Source organism: Anomalospiza imberbis, chromosome 10, assembly GCF_031753505.1.
Source record: "Anomalospiza imberbis isolate Cuckoo-Finch-1a 21T00152 chromosome 10, ASM3175350v1, whole genome shotgun sequence".
Lineage (NCBI taxonomy): Eukaryota > Metazoa > Chordata > Aves > Passeriformes > Viduidae > Anomalospiza > Anomalospiza imberbis.
The window spans coordinates 11,089,031-11,112,668 of NC_089690.1; the positions used below are offsets into that span (position 1 = coordinate 11,089,031).

Genomic DNA, 23,638 nt, shown 5'->3' on the forward strand with positions numbered 1-23,638 from the left:
CACAGAAAAGATAAAGCTTGAAGAAACAGGTATGTTAGTGTAGGGATTTTTAAAAGAAAACATAGCTAAGTATTTTAACAAAACTTCTGGTAAGGATGCTAATCATCATCTGGTTCACAAAGATCCTTTAACTTGGTTAAACACAATCCAGGGTGACAACACAGACAGGCAGAGACAGAAAGTCACAGAGAGCAGCGAGGCAGGCAGGATGTAAAGCCATCCTATGGGGCTTGCCCCAAACCCCTGAGGAGAAACTACAAAACCTGAGAAATCCCATCACAGCCAGTGAGAAGGATTTGCCACCACGCACCTCTAACAACAGCTCAGAGCATCCCAGCCAGAGTGCAGGAGCTGCAGCACTTTCCAACATTTCTGTTCTAAACGGAGATTTACAGCCAACTATTGATGGATTAAATAGGGTGAAGACTAAGTCACAAGTCTGTTGTTACATTTACTCAGCCTCTGGCACATGCACATACCCATAATACCGCATCTAATTTTGGTTTTGTTTTTTAAGAGAATCAGTTTGGACTTAGTTTCCACAAAACTCTTCTGTTTGACTTAGTGAACAACAGCTGTTCATTTCAAGAAGCTCTTGGAGAAACATTCATCTGCTCCCAGATCAGACTACTGTTAAAAAAGCAGAGCATCCTTCTAACACTACCAAAAAAAAAATTGTACTTTAAAAAGTACAAATATGAAGAACTTTTGAAAAATGTGTTTTAGTCATTTCTGAAGCTAATTCAAAACATAAACCCCTGCAGGTGTAACTTCACTGGAGACACATGGCTTTCCATCCAAAATAAATCTTGGGCATAGAATAAAATCTGCATGACCTAAATGGTGACTTGGCAAACGGAGGCATGGGCAGACTTGCAGAGTTGCATCAGTGCTGCATTCAGCTCTCTGGGTTATTATTTACAGATGCTGTCTATGACAGCAGCATCCCTCTCCTCCGGCTCTCTGGGAGCACTTCCCTGGAGCTCATGGTGCCGGGCTGTGGCACAGCCACTCGAAGCAGAAACATTCCAGGAACGACGTAAATGTAAAAAAGAACACTGGTTTCCAGTGACAGCAGCAGAAAGTTCTCTGCTGCCAGACCACAAACAAGCTGGAGGCGTTTTCCTCCCTCATCCTACTTGACACGAGACCTGAGCCAAGCTCCTTCAGCAGCTCTCTGAAGGATTTGCCGTGAGACCGCCCACATGTCCGACTGCCGCTGCACCGGCCTGACCCTGCCCTGGTAAAGGGAAAAGGTTCTGCTTTGCAGGACACCAGCAGCAGCAAATCTCTGTCTTGCGATGGGGCAGGAGAGACAACAACTTCCAATTTTCCATCAGTTCTGGGCTGCATTTTACACCAGACCAACATCAACAGTAGCAGCTTTCGACTGCTGGAAAAAAATAGTTGCTCTGAGTGAAGCACCAGGGAGGACCAAAGCCTCAGGAGCTTCACCCCTTGGTTTGCCCAGGACAGGGTGGGCTTCCCCCTGCAGCTAGAGATTCAAACTCACCTTCGGGTATGGGCTGAGGGCTTCCCACCATGTCCAGATGCTCAAACCAGGGCTGCAAAGCAACTACTGCTTCCCAAGTACCATATCACACTTTTTTGTCTCATGCTCAACAGGTCAGCTGGCCTGCTGGCATTTCTGGTCCCAGGCTGTTCAGGCTAAGAGGTCAGACTTAGGTACCCATTAACTGCACAGAATAGTCATCTTTGTCAGCAGATGACAGCAGTCCAAAGAGATGGCTCAGAGCAGGGCCAGTGCAGCCCCAAACATGTACGAAAGGTGGGTAACTCCTTCTCTCACCTCACCCCAGAGAGCTCACGAGCGAGATTCAGGAAAGGCACCAGAGGCCAAGTCTGGAAGAGGAGGACAATGAGAGCAAGAGAAATACAATAAAGTTTCTCTTTTGGAAAACAGATGGGACCAAACCATGCAAAAAGGCTTTATGATCCCTCAAGCAGGAAATAAGTGATGACATACTGTCATGTTGCTGTGTCAACAGCTGACACATCGCAGCAGGGTAATTTCACAGACTCCCACGTTAGTTTAAAAGCTGTCTTTGAAACCACGGAGCTAGGGCAGAGGCACTTCAAGTCTTGCACAGCAATGGTTTTGCAGCAGACCCGCTGCTGAGGCTTCAGTGCCTCAGGAGCCAGCCCTGCACAGAGAAGCCACAGCCAGCCCTGCCATCCACTGAAATCATCTGCGGCTCACCACAGGCGGCTGCTGATACAAGACCAAAGTACCAGCCTCCCTTCCCTTTCCCCCTCCAAGAAAACAGTACCCTGACCCAAAGTGTGCTCAAAGGGTTCATTGTTGTCTGGCCAACACACACGATGCTTGAAGCTGGCCTGGAAGTCCTCAAGGTTGTGGACAAGGTTCTGCACGTCTCAAGCAGGCTACAGCACTTCTGAGAGTCTCCTTTATCCCTAAGAGGGCTTTTTGTTTGCTTTTAACATTCTACACCAGAAACAAAACATTGCTCCCTCCCTCCCTCCGTCTTCCTTATTAGAAGCAGGCACTGGCATTTTCACCAACAAAGTTGCCAGGCAGTTTTTCTAAGGGTCTGCATATTCACTTTCTCTGCTTCTTTTAGCAGTGGGGTGCAAGAGCCTTGAGGACTGGCCCACAGGATCCTGCCATTACGGACACCAGGAGGGATATCTCCAGGAAACCCTGTATTTCATTGTGCCGCCAAGTGAAACTGCTTTTCTTCTTTCAGCAGCAGGTCCAGCACAAGTCACGTAGTCAGATACCAGCAGACAGAACAAAACCTGTGTTCCCTACAATCTGCATGGAAAGGTTACCTCGATTCAGCACAAATTCTGCAAAGCCCATTCAATCTCTAGGGAATATCTCCTTTTAGAATCCAGTTTCATTTCCCAGCCCATGATATTAGAGACAGCCTGTGTGTAAATGCATCTCCCACCGACTTTTTCTTTTGAGAGTGACCCTGCCTTTGGGAGAAGTTTGCTGAAGTTACCAAGTGAATGTACAACCCTGTCCTTGGAAAGCAAACACATTAGACAACGGTCTGGGCTCAGACATCAGAATAAGTGCTTGTGCTCATTAACTTATCAATTTACCCTCTCCCCTGCTCCAGGTGAGTGCCTCCATGCCCTGCAGCAAGCAGGCACCCTGGAGCATCAGCAGCAGCTCTGCTCTGCCCCAGCTGCAGTGCTGCTGGCCAAAGCAGGAGGTAGGATCCTGGGCCACGGCCGTGACTCACGCTCGTGACCCTGCCAAATAAGTAGTTTGGATCAAGGAAGTGACAGGCAGACTCAAACTAGAAAGCTTGTGCAACAAAAGGAAAGAAAATCCTCCTCAGCTCTCCCTGCTTGCATCCAGGGTGTGCAAAGCATGAGAGGTGTCAGGGCACAGTAGTGCTGCACTGACACACAGATGGGCTCTGGCCCTTCTTCTACCAGAGGGAAATGCCCTTTCCAGCACTCCACCACCTGCTCTAGTGGAGTGATGGCCATGTCCACATGTTTGGCACACAGCAGCAAGCCAGTGCCCTGCATGAGTGAGTATGGGCACCACACTTCACAGGGTGCTGCCAGCCACACTGGTGCTGGGTGGGTTTCCCAGCCTACCCTCTGTTGTAGAACACCAGAAGAGGCAACACAGGCCCCAAGTATTTCCTCAACTACTGCATATCAGTGGGTGGTTCTGAGCTCGCATACAGGTACAGGAAAACATCAAAACTTAGAGCCATGAGAGTCAATGGCAAATCTCCTGATGCTAAGGGGAGGCCAAAATACAACCCCAGGTAAAGTGGCCCAAAAAACAGATGCTCCAGGTTTGCCTGGTTCTGAGCAACTTAATTCACAGCTTTCTTGGCTGGTAATATCCTATCTGCAGATGGGGAGAGGGGCACTTCTGAAGTCTCCTAGGGAGAAATCCATATTTCTATGACTGTACTTTGACCACTGTAATGAATGACCCTAACAAGACTCAACCATGTGTTTAGCTGGCAAGAAGGAGTCAGAGGCACACCAGATCAGCATGAACCACAGCCCACAGTTACCAGTGAAAGAAATCTGAACTAGGATGAGTGCCCTGCTCTTAAATCACATTGCTGTGAAGAAATCTGAAGGCATGGTCATTATGACCTCTCTTGCTCACGTCCCTGATCCAGGTAGCTTCCTACAGGAAAATCCACTATATCCTGTTCCACACACACACTTTGCCCCAAAACCTTCTTTGCCAAGTTTCAGCCCACGGCTGAGATTTGATAGTCCAGTTAATGACTTCAGTATGTGTCAGTTCAGAGAGAGGAGGATGACAAAGTCAGCCTGATTCTTTCCCACAGCCCTCTGTGCCTGGTAAATGGGAAAAACACCAAGAAAGGGAGGAGGATGCTGTGCCACAGCCCTTGGGAAATCCTGCTGCGTGACTGGCTGGGCAGGGTGGATCAGCTCTCAGGCAGGCAGGGCAGATATTGTCAAGGAAAGAAAAGGGCTGATTAGGCTTTCTAGCTCTAATAATATCAAAACAGAACATTGCTTTCATTGGCAGTGAAGCAGAAAATGAAATGGTGCAAAAAGGAGAAGCCTCAGGTGAAGTGGACTGGAATAATGTCAGGTTTGCAGGAACAACAGCCCTCAAGTGCCCTTTATACTTGAGTTTTTCTCTTGCACATCGGGAGGTCTGTGAGGTACAAGCTATCACCTCCTACTCACCACCCCATGGGAATCCTCCCACACTCCTGCCTTTGCACTGCTGGTAAATTGGCAAGTGTCTGCAGGCTAAAGCAAGCCCCTGGGAAACACGAGCCAGATGGTCCCACTGCCCACTCAGATGGCTGGGGGAAGAACATCCTCACTTGCTACCTCTGAGAACAATTTCAGTTCACTTTCTTCAGCACGAAGGGGAGCAAAGATTCTTTTGCTGACGTTTAACTCCAGTAATGAATTTTGGTTCACGAGTCTGAGCCTGGCTGATTTAAGGCCCTCAGCTCTTAAATCAAAACCTGCAGAGGACATCTCCTTGCTGCTACACAGAATGACAGCTTAAACCTTGCCAGACTTTGGTGCCGTGGCTCTCCCATGCTGTGTCCCTCACACTCCACCACCCCACAGCCCAGACAGAGTCTGGGCTCTCTGGGACAGGAAGGGTTTGCTAACATGCCTGTACACTGATTAATAAACTAAAGCACTGACTTTTTGTGCTACCTACTGCTATAGCATTATAAAAAAAAAAAAGAAAATAAAAAGCAGGAGTGCCAAAGAATAATTGAAGCAACTTACCGAAACTCTCTAGAGTGTTCCTAATTGATCTAATGAGCTTTTTTTTATTATTATTTTTCATGCAGATCCTGTGCAAAATCCAGAGCACACGGCTAGCAGATACACCCCACAGTGGGGCATAAAGGCACTGTGAACCTTTAGGATGTTCCCAAGCCAAAGTCTCAAGCATTACAGCTCTTATCTCAACACACAGGCATGCTCACACACAGCAGCAGCATGTTGTGACAGCATGCCAACTGTCTGCACACCTGCGTGCACTTTATATACTATACTATTATATTATATATCATATCATATATATCAAGGGCAAACTGTATGCCTGGAGTCAAAGCTAGGTGGAAAGGATCAGTTAGCAGTTTAGAAGTGGTGTGATGCACCTCAGCTCCGGAATTCAAGCAGCTGGACAGAGTTCAAAGGTACCTGTCCTTTCTTTTCTGTGTACTGAGTGTCTTCTCCCCAACCACCCTTTCCCTTCAGGAAAAGCTGAATGCAAACTGTCTGTTAACTGACAAAAATAAGTGAACAAATTGGGCTGCAGCAGGGCTTAGCACACATCCCAGCTCAGCTGTCCTTCGAGCCAAAACTGGCATAGCTCAAGAAAGTGCCTGCAGACACCAGGGTGTGAGGCTCCAGCTCGCCCTGCCCAGGGCTGCACTGACCCTGCAGCCCAGCGACTGACTCAGGGCGATGGGAACCTGCCACCCTCTGCAGGAAGGGCCCACAAAGGGGCAAAGGCAGGGACACTGGTGGCTGTGTGTGAGCAGGGCCATGGAGCTGGCAAAGCCCTGCGCCCTCCCCTTCTCTGCGATGCTCAGACCCTGCGGCTTTTGCTGCTTTCAGTAGTCTGTGCAAAGAACAGATGCTTTTTCCATACTCAAAATGAATTATTTCCTTGCTCTCAAGGGGGAGACACTTCCCTCCTACACATCCATCAGGTTAATGCACATTTACAGCTCTGCCAGGGAGGGAAAGATCAGGGATCCCCACTGCACCTCAGATGTTCAGCACTTTGCTTCTAATAAGCAAGAAACCCCTTTGCTGCTGGAGGGCAGCCTGGCAGAGCAGGGTCCCTGAGAGTGGAAGGGGAGAGCAAGGAAATAATTCATTTTGTGTATGGAAAAGGCATCTGATGGGGGCCAGGATTTGGGTCTATCTGGCTGCTGGAAGCACTTCAGCTGGCTGTGCCAGAGAGAAAAAAATAAATTAAATCAGTAAAAAAATAGAAGGCTGGGGAGTTAATGTCATTAAGTATCTGACAGCTGGAAAATGTGAGCAGCCATTGTCTGCAAGCCCCCACAACTCCTCTGGCCAAACCAGTTTGCTGAAAGCAGCAGCAATAAAGCGTAAAAGCCAAGACTGGAAACACTGACCCCCCCCTCCCTGCCCTGCTGCCCTCACTGAGGGAACAGGACAGCTCAGAGGTCACCCTGCCCCAGCTCGTGGCTTCCCTGCACCCCCTCCCTGACCTTGTCCCCCCTGGCAGCTTTGAGGCAGCAGCTCTGGGCTCGGTGCCGAGGGGCCTGAGGAGGCCGTGGCAGGAGCTCTGTCATCTGTCACCCGCTCCAAGCAGCTGTGCTCCATCTCCACACACAGCACTGCTGCTGTGCTGTCACCATGAGGCGAGCAAACTGCTTCGAGCACAGCTCTGTCCCCACTCAGCTGCCATGGGGAGGCAAGGAGCAGGCCAGCTACAGCCCATACCACCAAAGCCTCAAAAACATTGCTCCTGCCCCTTTCTCCCAGCTCCACTGATGGGAGATGCTACACAGCTCAGGACCTTGCAGCTGAAACAAAACTGGTGCTCCGCAGCCTGAGAGGTCTTTACCGTGTTTCCTCAGTGTGCATGAATGTCTTAGCATTGGCTGCATGAGAAGAGAAAAAAATCCAGAGCTTCAGAGACATGCAGCATCTTCCACCAGCCAGCAGTGGCCAACAGCTCTAGGCTATCAACAGCTTAACTATTCCTTAACCTTCAGGCTACCTTCCCTTCCAGCAGCTGAGCCAATGCCACCTTCCCCAGGCACAGGCTGGCCACTAATCTGCTCCCAGCAGCACCCTGAGCCTCCTCCAGAGTCAAACTGATCTGGTGCCAGCATGAGTGGGAGCATTCTGAGAGCACTGCTGGGAGGAACCTTGTCCTGGGGAGAAGATTTGATGGTAAACTGGATTTTTCCCTTTAAAGCTTGCAGAGAAATTCCATCAAAAAATCTTTACAGTCTAGTTCTGAAAGTATTGAACTCAGGCACTGAAACTACATCCCACTTCACCTCCCAGAATAATGGGCAAACAAACCAAAGATTCAGTTCCAGGAGGTCCTTTTAAGCAGCTCCAACTTATGGACAAATTTGTGGGACTCCTTTTCCTCAGTCCATGTAGCAAGCTTCATGTTTTATCTGATCACAGGCAGGCACTGAACTCTGCTGTCCCACCAGTCAAAGGACTTGAAGTAATTTCCACTGGTCCAGGTCAATCCACTCCACACTTGAACAAGAAATGAAGAATTGCTTTCACAGCAGTGTGAGAATTAAATCTGACCCGTACTCATACCCAGATGCTCCCTCTCACATACACACACACACTCTGAGCTATCTTATAAGTTACTCTGGTGCACCAAATCCTGCAAAACACTGAAAGACACCGATACCCCTTGGCCTGAAGAGCTCTTTGCTCAGCACCTCATCAGATGACACAGCTGCAACAGATTTACAGCAACAGCACAGCATGTTCACACTCCTACAGAGCAATAACCGAGATCCCAAAGACATTCATTTCCTCACCACTTCCCCTGATGAGTCCCACGCACTTCTGCAACAAACAGGAGGATTCTGATCAGGGCAATTCACATGGGTATAAGCCACGTTCTCCCTGGCATCTCCCTCACTGGATGCTCATGAACTCCAAAGACCACGTAAGAGCACCTCACAGCAGCATGTTCCAAAGTCTTTGTGTTCCCTTCCAGGCCATCTGCCTTCCTCTACCTTGCCTTCGCCCAGCTGGGAAACACACATTTAATTACATTCATTGATGTTCAAAAAGGCCTATTGAAAAGTAAGTGGATTAAAAGCTGGTCTGGAAAAATATTAAACTCTATTGCAGCACAGCACAGGCTGTGTTTTTGGGCTGCCATGTAGTGCAGGCAATGGGAATTCTCCTCTGCAAGAGGCATTGGGAATTTAATGTTGCAGCACAGCCAGCTGCAATGCACTTAGCAGATGTCTGAGACCTACAGCCTCATCCATCTACCTTTGATCTTATGTTCCACTCCTTCCTTCCAAGTCTGAACAGCCATTTAACCACGGCAGAGGCTCAGTGCACTTCTGCAGATGGCTCTAAACCCCTCTCTGAACTCCAAGGGCAGGAGCTGCACATATTCATCTGCAGGCAGCAAAAGAACACCCACTCATTCATACCTTCACCCATGCCACAGTCATCCTAGACCTACAGGGGAATATTCTGCTTGAACGTGGCCTTTCCATTGCAGCAGACAGTTAATGCTAAAAACAGGCTGGCTGGGTGCTGCTGACTGAGCCTGAACATCAGCACCTTCCTGTTTGAACTTCCCACCAGGAAGGGCAGCCAGGCCAATGCTGCTCAGCCTCCAGCTCGCCAGGAGAGGACCCCTGCACAGGCAGCCAAAGGGGAAGAGATTATGCAAGCCTTTCCTACCTCTGTAAGTACCAGTCCAGTAGTGCAAGACAGTATAATACTAAAAATAATTAAAAAAAAAAATCAGGTGACATTAGAGCCGTAGAGTGAGACGGGTGAAGCACCAGGCTTGTCCACCCCACGGGTGCAGAGACCCCCGAGTGCACAGCAGTAATACAGCCCCTCTGCCTCCAGCCCCTGCTGGTAACTCCGCTGGTGCTGCACTGCTGCATGCGGTCTGGCTGCCCCAGATGCTGCAACCACAGCACACCCACGCTCCACACACTCAAAGCAAACACGGGGGTAGCAGAAACAAACCTCCAGGACAGGCCATTCACATAAGAGCTGGCCTCAATGATCCCTGCGAGCCCCTTCCAACTCAGAATATTCTGTGATTCTGTGACTTGTTAAGCCTAACACCTTCCCTTCCAACCTATACTGTACCAAGCTGCCACCTCTCAGGCTTGGCTCCATGTGGGGAAGAAGGGACAGGAGAAAGAAAATTTTCTAACAGTTTTTTGCAGCCCAGTGAAAAAGTTCAGCAGTGCTTGGCAGATCATTCAGACCTGCACAAACCTACCTGCACAAACAAGCCTGTGCTCCAGGCTTCCTCCGAGCTCCCCCCTTCCAGTTTTGCTCGCCTCCCTTCCCTGGCACAGCCAAGATGCAGAGCTGGCATGCTCTTACCGTTAATTAAGCAACAGCAATTAGGCAACACATTTTTAAGCGGTTCTCTCACAGCCGAGCTTGGGAAAAGGCTGGCTTCAGCATTAAACCGGCAGCTGTGTACAAAGTGCCAAATGAGTGCATCACAACGAGGGAACTTGATATGTAAACAGCCGTGTCAGTAATTACCCCAGTGCTTGCCAGTGAATTGCTGCAGCTTCGCTCCATTAGAGCCTCGACTTCTCGGGGGCTGGGCGAGCACGCAGGGATGCTGCACGCAGCAGGGGTTAGTCTGATGCTCAAACCAAAACCCTTGACAGGAACAACCTCGCTGAAAATTCAGTGTTGTACTGACAGAGCCATGGTGACGTGGAGTGGTCCCTCTCAGCAGTCTTGGAGGATTTATCCATCTGTCCCAGGCTCTGGGCTGATGTTTGTTACAGCAGACTGCATAGGAGAGAGGCTGGTTTTCCACAGCCCCTCGGAGCTGAATTCAGATATTGCTGCTCCCTTCTCTCTCCCTCCCTTGGGAGGGGCCTAGCAGACAACAGGGATGGGCAGGTTTCCATCCCGCGGGCAGGGAACTGGACCTAGCTTCATGTGGTCCACGTGGTGCTGCAAACACGTTCCAAGATCCCCGAGAACAGTGCGGAGCGGCTCTCCCAAGGCAGCGTGAGCAGCTGCGGGGCGAGCAGCGCCGGGGCTGGGGCTGGGATGCACCGGGAAGCACGGCAGGAGCAGCAGTGCCAGCACCGCCCTGCTCTCTGCCTCCTCTCCATGCCTGCGCCTCCCACTGGGACTTTAGAGCACCAAATCGGTGTGCTCAGGGAAGCCTCAGGCGAATTTTTTTTTTTTTTTCCCCATAATGGCTATTCCTGCTCTGCTCCAATAAACAGGCGAAGGTTGCCAAGGACACCCAGTAAATCACACACATGCTCCGCTCCTCTCAGTTGAATATTTACAAACTTCCCAAGTGCTGAACCTCTTCAAGTCATTCAGCTTCTGCTTTCATCTGATACATCTATCTCAGTGCTTCTGAGATTTTCCTGCAGTTATCCTAAATTAACAAGGCTCGGAAACCAGGCTTCATCTGTAACCCTAAAGGTCAATCACATCATTTTGCTTCAACATGCCAAACAGACAAGACGAAAACAAACATGAAGTTTCTCAAAGGAATATGAGTGAGAGAGTGAAGAGCCCTCTCCCAATGGAACACAAAAGCCCTAAGCAAGAAGGATGATTTAAAGAAGTTATTTCTATCTGTCTAGATAGTTGTAACACATGAAGTCCCCGGGTGCAAGACACCCCAAGCTATGTGGGTTTTCCTTCTATTTCCAAGAGATGATAAAAACATTCCTTGCTGCTTTATGAGAATGACACCACAAAAATTCTGCATTCAAATTTAAGTGTAGTTTTTCATATCTGAGGGGAGTTTAGCAGCCCCAGGTCAGGCACAAGCAGTTTGTCTCCACTCCAGCTCACAACACCTGTGCTATGCTGCAAGCATGCAGGAATCCCACCCCAGAGAACAGGGAGTTCGTTACAGCCTGAAACCTCTGGGAACACTAAATTGCAAGTTCCAGGTTAAAAGCCACCGCACAGGATAGCCCTGATTTCACCAACATGGGCAACAGCGAGCACTGCATGTCCTGGGCTCCATGGCTTGTCCCATCTGGCACCACTCCTTGGGTTCAGGTCCCGAGGTGGCAATGGGCACTGGGATCATGGGGGACCTGCCTTAGCTCTCAGAAGATAGCTTGCAGACTCCCAGCTATCCAGGGATGGTGGGATGTGCCCCACTATCAGCATGTCAAGGATCCAGAACCAGAAAAGTGAAGGCAAAGCCATATCTCCTAACAAGAGTGGCTGGTTCTTGTGCAGCCCAACAGGCTTTCACATTCCAAGAGAGCTGTCAAAAGGTCAGGTGAAGAGAAAAATACTGTCATTAACAGTTCTGAGCTATAGGGCTGGAGGTCCAAGCATGTCGAAATGATTGACAGTGGTCTGAAGGGACTGCCCGCAGCTGGAATTCTGAGTTTTCTTGCTCCTGCCAAGGCAGAAGAAAACCCACCATCCAAAAGGTGGCTTCCAAAATAGTTTCTTTCCCTAATGCCCCCATTTCTATCTACAAGTGAGTAGTGGGAGAAGTGGCTGTGTCACCACTCATGGCCCACTCCTGAGCTCCAGACCCTGTGCAGGGACTCGGAAAACAATTCCCACCAGCACTGCTCTGGATCTCAGTGCAAGAGAGGAAATCATACTCCAGGTAAACGCGGACTATGGATTTAAACTCCATGTTTGCAAGCTGCGTTTTCTTGAACCAGTTAAAAATAACCAAATATAAAGAAGTATCACAAAAGCTTTTCCAGGGACCTCACCTTCTAGGCCAGTATTCAACTCTCAAAGTAATATCCCTCTTTTCTAATTAATGTACTGCTTCATTGCCTTTAATAGCACTTTATCCCAAATCTGTACTTTCTCTTCTGCCTAATGCACTAATTTCCATTACCTCAAGAGTTATCAAATTCCAAATTTTTGCTGCAGCTTCAGGTTTTCACACTCAGGTTACAGACACCTCATTAGCCTCCCCACATCTGGTTCAGGCTACAAGGTGCTCGTTCTGCGACACGCCAGAATCAGTCAACACGACTGTCTGGTTACAAAGAGGCTCCAAAATGTCTCGTGTAAGAAAAAAAAAATTAAATTAAGCAGATGGCCCACAGAGCTCTGAGATTTGCAATTTTCTTCCTGGAAAACTTCTGGTAACCCCAGTTCCAAAAATAATACTAGGAATAGCCCTCCGTGTGGGAAGGAAGAATTTTCTAAAAACCTTTGATCTCTGTGTTCCAGAGAAGGGAACTGACACATTAATCAGAATATATTGCTGAATGGAGTTACTCTCTCACACCACAGGGCAAAACCAAAGGGGGTATTTAAACATTGGTGTTTAGCTCCTGAAAGAAATTTACTGTGTTGTTTTTTTTTTTTCTCCCCAGGATATTTTTTCAATTAACAAAGCAGAAACATATCAGTTCAACTGTTCCATAATCCCTACTATCATCTCTCCCTTAAATCACTGCTCATCTCCTACTAAAATTTCTTTCTAACAGCTCTCACCCAGAATTTTACGCAGGTTTGTATCTGGCCTTTTTTATTATGTATGTATGATGAAAATTTCCAAATAGAATGAATTTATCCATGGCTACAAGCCTAATTTCACAGGTGTGCACGTGGTGAAAACTTTGGTGGTTACACTGAAACGACAAATCCAGGTAGTCAACACTCCAGAATAACCTTGGAGCATCCCAAAACTCTGCAGGATAAATGTCACTCACACACCTCTCCCTCTCACCTAGGTTCCACTGGAATGCAGAATTTACAGGACAAACACTTCCAGATGGGACCCCAGCACACACCCTCCTTTCCATAACTTATCACCACTCACAGAGGTCACCTATGGAGGACACCCACACGTGTCCATCTCCTCTTTCACTGATCAGTGTGAAGGGCCCTTGTCATCTAATTCCTCCTTTTAAGGAGGCTTCCTCATTCTGGAAACAACATCTTCAACCTCCCACTGGCCCTGCTCCCCATCCTCCAGCAGCAGCAGAGCCAAGTCCCTGGACACAGGAGTGCAGTGCCGAGCTCACGTCCCCTTCCCAAACTGCCTCTGTCTGTAGAGGCCACAAGCTGACAGCATTCGTTTGGATTCCATTCCTGGACAAGACCTGCTCAAAGCATTTGATTTTCTCCACTTCTTCCACTTCCCTTCTGTAACATGAAGCAATACTTTTTCCCATAAAAAAACTGAAATTTGGAGCATGCAACCTGAATTTCAAGGTATTTATAATTTTTGGTCCATGCATTCTCAGCATTACCCTGCCAAGCACTACTTGCTGCTGGGAAGGCTGACAAAATGTGATCAGCCATAAACAAGTGAACTTTAGCTTCACTATAGGATGGAAAATGGAAAAGGGAAAAAAGGAAAAAAACAAATGGTATCAAACACTTGCCACTTTCATAGTGGCATGGGATGATAACCCTGCTCTGTGACAGCTCATCACAGACTGGTCTGCTATTGTCTATCAGCAGTTTATGGCAAGTAAAAAGCCAGGAGGAAGGGAAGACAGGTTATCAGCTCTCTGGAGAGAACAGAGTGAGGGGGAGGGGTGGAAAACAATCTCCAGCTCTCCAAAGACAACTTTAGCCCAAGGAGCACACATTCTGCGCGGCTTTATCCATTGACATGATTGGAATAGACACGTGTTGAGCTGCTTATTGGTGCTTACATCATAGAGGATGTGAAGGGATATAGGAAAGCAGAAAGTCTGCTACCCAGTTTGGATAGCTGGGATTTGGCACAGCTGTCTGACCTACATTAACTTTCCATACACTGGAGTACTACTTGGAGGAGATTCTTAACCACTGTTTTTGTATCCTGTGCTTCTAGTTTGTAAAACAATTCACAAAGAATCTGCGTTACCTCAGAGGAAGAGAATTACGAGAGACTTCCTCTGTCTGGATCTGATAATTCATAATCCAGTGCAAAGGAATTTGCTTATAAGTAAAACACTAAGGAACTGTTGTCTTCACCAGTAGTTGCAGTTTCATGGAGCTATGGAGCTGCTGTGGAGCTGGCTCAGAGCCCCTGCTATGACCTTATCCTGTTCACCAGCTCCCAGCAAGGCAGGAGGCTGCCTCAATCCCAGCTGCTTCCAGAGCAATACCCTGCAGTTCTGGCCCTGCCCTCCAGACTCCTCCTCATGAATCTGGCAGTGTTTTCCAGCCTGACAGGCAGCAGCACCCAGCATCTCCCACATCTGCTGGCGTGGGGAGCACGTGTGGCCATTGCACTACACACCATTACACAAGGGCTCAGCACCATGAACTCTCCTGCCCTGGGAACTGCAGAATCCCACTGAACAACAGGAAGTATTAAATCAGCATCTCCTCTGGAAAAACACTGCAAGAAACCACCCAAGGGACTCTTCCGCTCTTGCTCTTTTGGCCCTGAAACCACCTTCCTCAGCACATGAACCTACTCTGACAGGAAACGCTGCCTTTGTCCATCCCATTGTCTCCAAAACATCTGCACATGCTGTCAGTGTTCTCGGGTGGGCAGCATCCCCTCTGGCCCCTGCCTGGGACAAGGAAAGCCTCCCTCAGCAGGAAGGGCCCTTTCACAAGCACTCTGCCCTTTAACTCAGCCTTGCACCTCCAAACACGAAGGCCACGCCTGCCCTGCAAATGATCTGATTTCTGCAGAAATGTAAGGGCTAGAATAACCCAAAAATGTGGGCTGCTCTTGCAAACAGCCTATCTCACAGTAACATCAGTCCTGGCATTCCCACTGCAGGACACCAGCAGCCAGAAATGCCAAGTGTATGCTTTGGGGAAAGTGGAACCAAGTTAAACACAGATCCATCCAGCAGAGTTGGGGCAGAGACGGGATGCAAGAAAAAATTACTCTGGAAGGTCTGGTCCATGAGGGAGGACTGAAAGCAGTTGGCTTTCTCACATTAGAATCGAAAACACAGAGGGGAGCTGAAAACACACTTCAGATGCAGGCTGACATACAGAAAGAAAGGTGGTGAGGAACCAGAGTATAGCCACTGGCTTAATTTGTACCATGTAAAAATGTTCATCTAGGTAGCAGGAAAAAGAATACCCAACTTCAAGGTCATTTTCCTTTGGGAATTCAGGATTCTCCTCAGGAGGATTTTAAAAACACATGTAATAATCTGGCATGTACCCATCCCAAGCAGATGGCTGGACTATGTAAGTTTTTTAATGTATCTCTCAATGCAGCATTCACACGAATCAATGATCTTTGAGAATTAATTACAATTTCTGAAAGATCTTGAGCACTTTTAATTCAGCAAATTTGCCAGGCCAGATCATTTGCCCCAGTTCTTAATGAAGCACTGCAATTGCTAACTGTGTTTTATATTGAAAACAAGCATCCTGTTTGTGCTCTGAACATGTTTTTCTGTCCCTCCTTGAGTGCCCAGTGCTGGCCACTCTTGGGGACCTTTATTGTAACTGGATACAGCTGCTCTCTCTGTGAGTTGCATAAAAACAAACCGAAAGCAAACCTCCTCCTCCCCCAGTACCATTATTCATGTGTTTTCTAGTGCACACTAATCTTACTAAGAGTTACAACAGCAATAACAAAAAGCCTGGGACAAATAGGTCTTCTCATTAGAAAATCCAAATGTAGTTTCTGCACTGCGCTGCATGTCCATAGTCTGTCATTGCAAGGAGCTTCAAAGGAGCAGAATGGCAGGCAATAGTTTGTGACACATCTGGTATCGGGCTCAAGTTTATCTGGGAGAGATCTTAATTGAAACAGAAAATTCGTAATTAAGGTTGGAATCCCTAACAACCTTCCCAGCACCCAAACAGGAAATTCCAGGTAGGAAACTGTTTCTCATCCAACTCTGCCTCCTCCTGAAACCAGAAGTCAAGGAAGCCCTGTGTTGGTCAGGCACCTCTGATTTTGTGCTGCCCCTTGGCACCCAGTTGAACCCAACAGTATAGACAAAGGAAAAGAGATGAAAAAGAGCTGGGGGACTGATACAATGGACATCTTTGAAAACAGAGAAGAAAATCAATGTGTAGAGCAAGATCAGTGTGTCAGGGGCAGGCAGGCAGCCACTGGTACACCACTGTCTCCATCAGCCTTCTCCTCAGCTGGTACCTCCTGCTTCTGCCTAATTTACTGCTCCCACCCAGGGCACTCATGAGCCTCTGTTTCCTCATGCTGGGAAACATGTCTCAATTCAACTGAAGCATCTATTGCTTGAGAAGCATCAACAAGTCACTTGGTGAAATTTACCTAAGCACTTGACACCTTTTAGGATAAAAATAGCCAAAGGAAACTGGGATTCATCCCAAAACACACTGGACAATCCACACTACTCAGATGGTGATATACCTGCCTCATTCCCAGTCTATCATCTCCTCAAGTAAGATAAATGGCAAAGGAAACAAACCAACACCCTCTAAGCTTTCCTCCCACAAGGATCCAGTTTCCATGAGACTAGTCTGCCTTGGCTGTGAGCTGGAAAATAATAAACCAGAGCTCTGTTCTTTCTCAAGGGCCAAGATGAAGAAGCTGTGCACAACCAAAAATGAAACAGCCTATGACTCTCTACATTTTCCAGGCTCTGCTCCAGGCTGGCTGCTTATCACTGAAGTTGTGAAAGAAGCACAGCAGCTCTCTTCCTGGAAACACTTTGGTCACATGTCACAATACAGGCATCTTCCAGCAGCTTCCCCATCTGCCTCCCTGAATCGGCACCACCGCCAGTTCCCAGCCCAGCAAGGTTTCCCACCTCTAAGGGCCACAGGAGCTAGCACACAGCCCAAAACGTAGTCAGAAAGTGTCCCAAGTCCCCAGGAATGAAGCAGGAAGCCAATCGTCTCTCCAAGAGCCAACACCAATGTTTGCCTTTGGAACTTCAATTCCTGCATGGAAAAGACATGAAAATCCAGGTCATTCCCCTGTTCTTTCCCTGAAGGATGAATCAAGTCCCTCAATTCTATTTTTAGCTGGAACCAGAATGGGAGGTCTGCAAGGGTGGAAAAACCTGGGAAGTCTGAGATGCAGCCTACATCATGTCTGGGATGCATCTGCGTGACTCAGCAAGCTGTGAGGGGGTAAGATCAGCATCTGTGGTAAACAAGAGCCTCCCCCTCTCCTTGCAAAAATGTGCAGTTGTGGCAGTTTGAGCCAGACCCCGAGCAAGCAGTGTATTTGGAGGTGAAATAAAAATACTTTCCTTATCTAGCAGATTACAGCAAGGCTTTCTCAGCAAGGAGGGTGAAATGTCATCTGTCTCAGGGAAGCAGCCCTAGCACCACAGCTTTTATGGTAAAATGGTTTCCTGAATATCAGCCAGAGAGGGACCTGGGGCAATACCAGCATCCACTCAAAGAAATGGCAAACCTCTGTCTTGGAAACATTAAGAAAAGACCAAGAGTGTGTCTCTTGATCTCACCCGCTCACAAGCGTGTATGCACCAAGAATTTTTTCCCCTCACACCACACTTGTGGGTTTGGTTAGGTCTAACCAGAATGACAGGGTGGCCAAGAGTGGCTTTACTGATGAGCCTGACAGCATCTGGCATGGGAAGGACATGAATTACAGGACTCAATGCACAACAACACGTTTAGAGCAAACATTCACAGCTTGCTAATGAAGAAATAATTCTTTTCCTCCTGCCAACACACAGAGCTCAGTCCCCCTTGTGGTGTGGTGAAGCCTCTTTCCTTCTGCAGTTACTTGCAATAAAAATGTACAGAGCAAACCCTCCCACCTGCACAGGCGTTTCAATACCTACACCACAGAAATTAATTAACAAATTAAGAAAGGGATTGACAGAAGTCCTGTTCCCACTGCCACCCTTCTGGCATACATTGCTTTTTTCGTTTCTTTTTCTTAACTTTTTCTATGGAAGGCAACTTACTGGGCTCATTTAGTCTTCTAAAGTGAATAATTCTAATAATACACGGTGTGATCTGTGGCAAAGCACATGATCACGCTTCTAGTGCCTTCATATCTTTTCATCTTACCAGGGTGGTGAGTGCCTGATGCCCAGCAGATTCTGACTATGGGCACAAACCAAGAGCAGGAACTCTCCTTCCTGCTTTCACCTTGCTGAACATGTGCATGAACACTCTCAGTAATTTATTTACCACATCAGTGCAAGCACTCCAGGCTCTCTGAGATGAAAGAACTCCAAAAGCTTGTACACCTGTTACTGGCTCTGAGCATCCCATCCTCTAGCACAGAGCAGAATCACACTGGCTCTGTGCAGATTACACATGGAAAAATCATTAGTTAGAAGGGAAAAAAAAAAAGCCATAACCAGCATGAAAGAGGAAAGCTGTTAGATGGGGGTTTTGTCCTTATTCACTCAGCTAAGGTAAACTTCTTGCCTTGGATCTCCCACAGCACAGCCAGAAGCAACAGCTTTTCTTTCTCAGGACCGAGAAGTCTTCTCATGTTCTTTCCTTGCTTCAACAACTTTGGATTGCATATGAGCAAATAACATCAATCATTTCTGCCTGACTGCTACCTTGCTGCTTAAGCAACAAATAATGTGATCAATGAAATTTTGAGGGAGAAAACAAAGGCTTTACTAAACACAAAACATCAGCTAAGCACAGTGAACTTTTCTTAAATTCCCTAGAAATGAAAAGCAGCTGCCTGGCACCAATTCCCCCAGCAGCAGTAACTGCAGCATTTGGAGCAGCTCTGGGTGCTTCTGAAAATAGACATAATCTTGTGCCAAACAAAATAATCCCCTAATTTTATAGGTGTCTGAATTTAAAAAAGGCTGAAAATGAAAGTGTCTGGGGAAGCACATATAACATATTGCCTGGTGTCTAAAAAGGTCTTTCCTTTTCCTCTCCAAGCATCAGCAAGTGGAACTGGACTTGATTTAAACTGGTAATTTGTGGGGTTCAAATAAAAACCTTTTCACTTGATGTTCAGTTTGCCATCAGTTTCAGTTGTTTGGGCTTAAGCTACTCAAAGAAAAAAAAATAAACAAAGGCAAAAATTAAAATCTTTCCCAAATTCTAGCAGTATTCCACAGCAAGGAAAAGCCCTCAGCAGCTCCTCAGCTGCTGGCACAGGTTTGTCTCAATTTTTTAACAGGATATTTTAGCTTCTCTACATAGCAGTGACATACACTGTGGTTGTCTCCTTGGGTGAAACCAGATGAGATGAAAAATTGGCAAAAAAATACATTTTTTTATTCCTGGGTAACTCTTCTGATCTATAGTACAAGTAGCAGGAGGAGTCAGGCTAGAAGCAACCTGGATGGGGCTTGGTAGTGAATGTGGGAAGGGGACATTTGTGCTGAGGAGGATTTGTACCGTTCTGGGGAGGGCTGAAGTTCCTCTGCCAGGAATACTGCCCCTAAGAGAAGGAGCAATAGAGAAACCTTCTGACTGCTCACACCACAATGCCCTGCTAAATCAATGACTCAATACACAAGGCTCTGGAACAAATTTTAGAAAGAAAGTAGGGAAAAGTCTCACCAGAGCACATCACGAAACTCTGGAGTTATTTAAAGCACAGAAAATACCAAGAATGGCCCATGAAACAGCAGCTGCTTGGGACTGGTCTGTTATAAGCTACTCTAAAGAAAGTACTGAATATCCTAATTATGTTGAAAATTATACAGGTCACCTTCCATATTTAGTACTGAGTGGCACAGAGATAGCCAGGGGACAGGACACATTCTTACTTCTTTAGCATGATGCCACCCACATCCATATGCAGTCTTGGCCTTCTCCCCTGTTATTTAAACTACAATAAGCTGTGCTCTGCATTCAAGGAAAAAGGGGGGTGAGGGAATGAATCCAGACCTTTGTGGGGAAGGTTTCAGTGAAAAGGCTGGCTGCTTTTCTGTGGTTACTGAGGTAATGAAACCTCAACAGGGGCTTACACAATGTCAGAGTGGAAGAAATTCAAAGCATCTACAAGAAGGGTTTTAAGTTACTCAAAAGCCTTACTGATAGGATTTCAGAGCCAGCTACTCTGTTTGGACACCAACGTGCAAGTGAACACATCTTTCCAAACCACACGCAGCCAGGCTATTCATACTCCCAGTCCTGTCCCAGCCATTCATAAGCAGGAGTGTGAAGCAGCAGGGCAAATCAAATAAATGACTTCATTCCTCTGGAGATATGAGCAAATGAGAACAAAGAGAGCAGTTACAACTTCAGGGTGCCATATTTTTGGCAAGTTTTCTTCTACTGAGGAACTAGGAAAGATTCAAGGAATACAGCTGTTACGCTCTTTCCTAAGGCTCTGCACTCATGAGTGCCCATGAGTGTGCATGCACAAGCAAGCTCCAAGATTTCCCACATTTACAAACCTTCTTGCCCAGCTCTGTGGAAGATACCACACAGCAGTTTAACACACTAACACTTGTGCAATTGGATACAAAGATGTATGTCTGGGGTAAAGCAGGTTTTGGGGTACTGCATCCCATGCCAGGGAAGTGTATCCTTTTTGCCAAGGCAAAGGCCAAAAGCTCTTGGAAAGCCTTGCTTTATAGTAGAAAAGGTGTTTATGGACAGGCTATGACACTCCCAATTGCTAACCTGGGGCCCATCAAAACACCAATCATAGTGAATTTTCTTCTGCAGCAATCCACATTTCTGTAGTTCAGAAAAGAAATGTGTCTATGCTTGCTGCTGAAGACCAGTGTCCTACTGTAAATATGAAATCTTCTACTATGAAGTAGGATAAAAAGTAATAACAATTTTTGTACATGTTTCAGCAATGTGAAAACCCAATGCACACTACCTGAGAATAACCCTGGTTAAATCTCTCTGCCTACCTGGCCTGGAGGATGAGTCCCTCCTGAGGAAGGACCAAATCCCCTGTGTGAGAGTGCTGGCTCTTCCATACACCTGGCACACAGGCTTTAGGGAGTGAAAGCAGAGCTACATGGCCTTCAAAACCTTCAAAAGTGACAAGTGAGAGACATGAGCAGCAGCTGTTTGCTTTGTGCAGGGTTGAGACCCTGTGAGATATCACCATCAGCTCTCTCTTTCCCAGCCACAGTGAGCCTGCCTGGCTGCTTTAGCCCCAGCAGGAACTCTTGCTCCAGTTTTCTACAGGAAGAAGTTCAAATCCAACCTTTTGGCAAGTTCCTTCTTTCAAAGCAAACAAACCCATCACTACTTATCCTTCTCAAACCCTGGTAGAGGCAAGTGCCCCTCCATACAACAGCATCCCCATGACGTCCTCCTACAGTTTGGCACAGGAGTCTGCCAAGCACATTTGCTGCTGTGACTCCTTTCTCCGATTCCTTTGCCACTTCTCTTCCCTGCCCCACTTTTCTTGATTACACTTCTCTTTCAGCTCTCCCATGGGTGGAAGACAAAGCGAAATATGCTCTAGAGCTGAAATTTCAGTTCACCTCGTGAATTTGAAATCAAGCAGAGTATCAGCTTTCCAAAACAAATCCCAGTGGACCTTGAAATAATTATTTTTCCAGCAATTATTTTTTTTGTTTGTTTGTTTAAAGTAAAGCAATATGAAAAATAGATAAAACCTTCTGGAGAGGGAGAATCCCTCTCAGCAACTCTCCTCAAGCAATGCAGCTGAGACAGGATGTGCTGTCAGCTCTACTCAGCCCTATGGCCGATGGGTCTGACTCTCCTTGCAGTAGTTCATGGTGATTGTAGGGGTCTTGCTGGTGATGTTCACCAGAAAGAAGTAGGGATACATGTAGAAAAGATTCACAGGGTAATTTATGGTGAGCTATAGAATGGGATTTATGGCATTTGGCCATAAATGGCCCATTGGGCCATAAAGTGATGTGGCAGAGGGATGGGATTGGGCTTAGGACATTAGGACATTTAGGACACTTCATCCTCAGCCAGATGAGTCCTGTGAAATGAAAGCTGCTGCCCCTGGACTTGGCAGCTGGCTTTCCACACTCAGTCCAGGTCCCAACCAGAAAATGTTTGTAACTCAGGAACCACTCCAAAGAAAACCCTTGAGTCACATTTTTTACAATGATCCTATCAGACTTTGAAGGCCTAAAACAAGAACAACCATTATTCTGCAGCCTGGTGATGATTTTAGACTCCCACTCATCTGAAATGCTCAATTTCCCCAGGTCTCAGGGATATTATCAGGTTTTGAGGGCCCTTTAAACAGCAGCAGCAGCAGCAGCTCAAGGAGAAACATCTGGAATAAACATACCAAAGGTACTGAAGTCAATGAGATCTCTGCAAAGGTAGTAAGGAACACCTGACTGCAAATGTCTGCTGGATGGAACACAGACACTGCTCTACTGCCTGTGGAGCAGCTTTAACAAAGGGTTTGAAGCTGACCTAGCCTGGACTTGCATGGCTGACATCCACGTCTCCTCTTTCATGTGCAGGACAGTTGTGACAGTGAATTGCCACAGCTGTATGACTGCTCTCCTCTGAGGGGACAGTGAGCTCATGCCCTGCTAATAAGCCAGGCAGCACTACTGACTCTGAGCAAACTGCTCCATAATTGGCCTTCTGCAGAACAGGACATCTTTAATTAATCTGCTACTGTTTATCCGTGCTGTTCCTGCTGGAACTGACTCACAGAGCACGGACACCACGCAGCGCATCTGCCATTCCCCAAACATGTGATGTCAGCCATGTCTCACAACGCCCAGTGCCTGGTGTGTAATTACTGCACATCAAACCCTTCCACAGATGGGCAAATCAGGGCATGGAGTGCTGGGCTGGAGCAAACCCAGCCGTTCCTGTCCTGCCCCATGGACTGTTCTGGTGTCTGGGTCACACGCTCCCAAATCAAACACAGTTGGGGTGATCAGGCGGTTGCTACGTCTAAGCCTGAGGTCTGCCAGATCCCATCTGAGCTCTGTGCAGAACGAAAACCCAACAGTCTGGATTCAACACACGCTTCAATGCACAATGCAGCTGTGCTTTAGTAAGTCATCAGGCATCAACCTGAGTCATTAGAACAGATGTGAGTCCACAGCAAATATAGGCACCACTTCAGCTCTTTTTCTTTCTGAATAAGCTGTGTCACACTCCCTTCCGTTTATCCTAACAACCTCCATCTCAGTGCTCTCAGATTAAAGGACAGATACACCATTAGACATTTTACACAGCTTTATTGCTAATATCAGTAGGTCTCAAATCCAGACACCTGTGAGGACTCTGCTAAATCCATCACCAACTTACAGTGCAGTCCATCAGTCAGAGCAGTTGTCCTCAGCATGGACCAAGATCAAAGTGTGCAGCTCAGAAGGCTTCAAACCCTGCTATTTTCAGCAGCCTTTGGTACATATCTCTGTCTGAAATTCCCTAGCACTGACATCCTTCTGTTGTCACCCGTCACTGGTTGGACAAAGTCTCTGACTGCACTCAGCAGCACTCTGGCTCTGAAATAAGAGATAGCTGAGTGCTGCTTTTTGGCTTATAATGCTAAGCAAAAGCAGATCTAGTTTTCCGTGCTCAGGACTGCTAAAGCACTAAATGTAGATAAGAGCAGAGAGCCAAGTTTACTGGCATATAAAAGGGAGAA

General features: G+C 47.1%; 1 protein-coding gene and 1 long non-coding RNA gene across 2 annotated transcripts in view; one reads left to right on the forward strand and one right to left on the reverse strand.

The window, feature by feature from the left end:
- Nucleotides 1-23,638, reverse strand: part of P3H2 (prolyl 3-hydroxylase 2) — a 65,558-nt gene that overhangs the window by 29,578 nt on the left and 12,342 nt on the right. The window lies entirely within an intron of this gene.
- Nucleotides 1,215-1,921, forward strand: LOC137479933 (uncharacterized). The gene is made up of 2 exons (XR_011002603.1): nucleotides 1,215-1,519; nucleotides 1,627-1,921. It is a non-coding gene; the product is annotated as an uncharacterized lncRNA (long non-coding RNA).